Source organism: Macaca thibetana, chromosome 1, assembly GCF_024542745.1.
Source record: "Macaca thibetana thibetana isolate TM-01 chromosome 1, ASM2454274v1, whole genome shotgun sequence".
Classification (NCBI taxonomy): Eukaryota; Metazoa; Chordata; class Mammalia; order Primates; family Cercopithecidae; genus Macaca; species Macaca thibetana.
The window spans coordinates 72,023,923-72,025,921 of NC_065578.1; the positions used below are offsets into that span (position 1 = coordinate 72,023,923).

General features: G+C 33.7%; 1 non-coding gene across 1 annotated transcript; it reads right to left on the minus strand.

Annotated features, from left to right (window-relative positions):
• Positions 1–1,676: 1,676 nt before the first annotated feature.
• LOC126944626 (U6 spliceosomal RNA) lies at positions 1,677–1,783 on the minus strand. The gene has a single exon (XR_007722136.1). It is a non-coding gene; the product is annotated as a U6 spliceosomal RNA (small nuclear RNA).
• Positions 1,784–1,999: the final 216 nt, after the last annotated feature.

Consider the following 1,999-nt stretch of genomic DNA (forward strand, 5'->3'; position numbering starts at 1 on the left):
TTAATGTCATTATTTACCCAAAAGTCATTCAGGAGTATGTTATTTAATTTCCATGTAATTCATTAGTTTTGATTGACTTCTATTTTTAATCGTACTGTGGTTTGAGAGTGTGTTTGGTATGGTTTCAGGTTTTTTTTTTTTTTTTTTTTTTTGTTTGTTTTTTTTCTTTTTTTTTTTTTTTGCATTTGCTGAGGATTGTTTTATGTCCAATTATCTGACCAATTTTAGAGTATGTGCCATGTAGCAATAAGAAGAATGTATAGTCTGTTGGTTTTCAGTGGAAAGTTCTGCAGAGGCCTGCCAGATCCATTTGTTCCAAGGTTGACTTCAGTTCCTAAATATCTTTATTTTCTGCACCTATTATCTGTCTAGTACTGTCAGTGGAGTGTTGGAGTCTTGCACTATTATTGTGTGACAGTCTATGTCTCTTTGCAGGTTATCTAAGAACTTGTTTTATGAATCTGGGTGTTACTGTGTTGGGTACATACATATTTAGGATAGTTAGGTCTTCTTGTCAAATTGAACCTTTTAACATTATGTAATGCCCTTCTTTGTCTTTTTTTGATCTTTGTTGGTTTAACCTTTGTTTTGTCTGACATTAGGATTTCAACCCCTGCGTTTTTTCTATTTCCCATTTGCTTGGTAGATTTTCCTCCATCCTTTTATTCTAAGCCTCTGGGTGTCATCACATGTGAGATGGGTCCCTTGAAGACACCATAACAAAAGTTCTTGATTTTTCATCTAGCTTGCCACTCTGTGCCTTTTAAGTCATTGTGCTAGCCTGTTTGCGCAGTTGCATTATAGTATCACTGGTATCTATAATTAAGTGTGTTTTTGTATTAGCTGGCAGTGATCTTTCTATATTTACTGCTTCTTTCAAGATCTCTTGTAAGGCAGGTCTGATCATAACAAACTCTCTCAACATCTGCTGATCTGAAAAGAATTTTATTTCCCCTTCACTTAGAAATCTTAGTTTGGCTGGATATGAAATTATATGTTGAAGATTTTTTTCTTTAAGAATGTTGAATATAGGTCCTCAATCTTTTCTGGCTTCTTGGGTTTCCACTGAGAGGTCCACTATTAGCCTGATGGACTTCCCCTTGTAGGTGGCCTACCCTTTCTCTCTAGTTGCCTTTCACATTGTTTCTTTCATTTTGACTTTGGAATATCTGATGATTATATATCTTACAAAGAGTCTTCTTGTGTAGAATCCTGTAGGTTTTCTCTGTATTTCTTGAATTTGACTGTTGGCTTCTCTAGCAAGGTTTGAGAAATTTTCATGGACAATGTTTCCTATACCCTGGATATCCTATATTGATATCTGATATCATAGACAAAACATTGAAATATGTTCTCCAAGTTGTTTGCTTTCTTCCCCTCCCTTTCAGTGACGCCAATGATTCACATAGATTTGGCCTCTTTACATAATCCCATATTTTTCAGAGGTTTTATTCATTCATGATGATTAGTTTCCTTTATTTTTGTCTGACTGTCTTATTTCAGAGTGCCATTATTCATGTTCTGAGATTATTTCCTTTGCTTGATCTATTCTACTGTTAATACTTGTGATTACATTGTGAAATTCTTGCATTGTGTTATTCAGCTCTGTCAGATCTATTAGGTTCTTTTTTTATACTGGCTCTTTCATCCTTAAGCTCCTATATGATTTTATTGTGAAAAATTTGAAATGCTTCATGAATGTGCATGCCATCATTTCACAGGGGTCATGCTAATGATCTCTGTATCGTTGCAGTTTTAGTATATCTGCTGCCCAAGTGAGCAGTAAACAACATACTTCTAAGTAACTCTTGGGTCAAATAAGAATTCACAAGGGAAAATAGAAAACATTTCTAAAAATAGTAAAACAAAGCATCAAAATTTGTGTGATGTGTCTAAAGCAGTGTTTAAAAAGAAATTCATAAGTTCAAATCTATATAATTTAAAAATAAAAAGGTTGAAAATTAGTAACCTATAATTCCATTTGAGAAGCTAAGAAAAA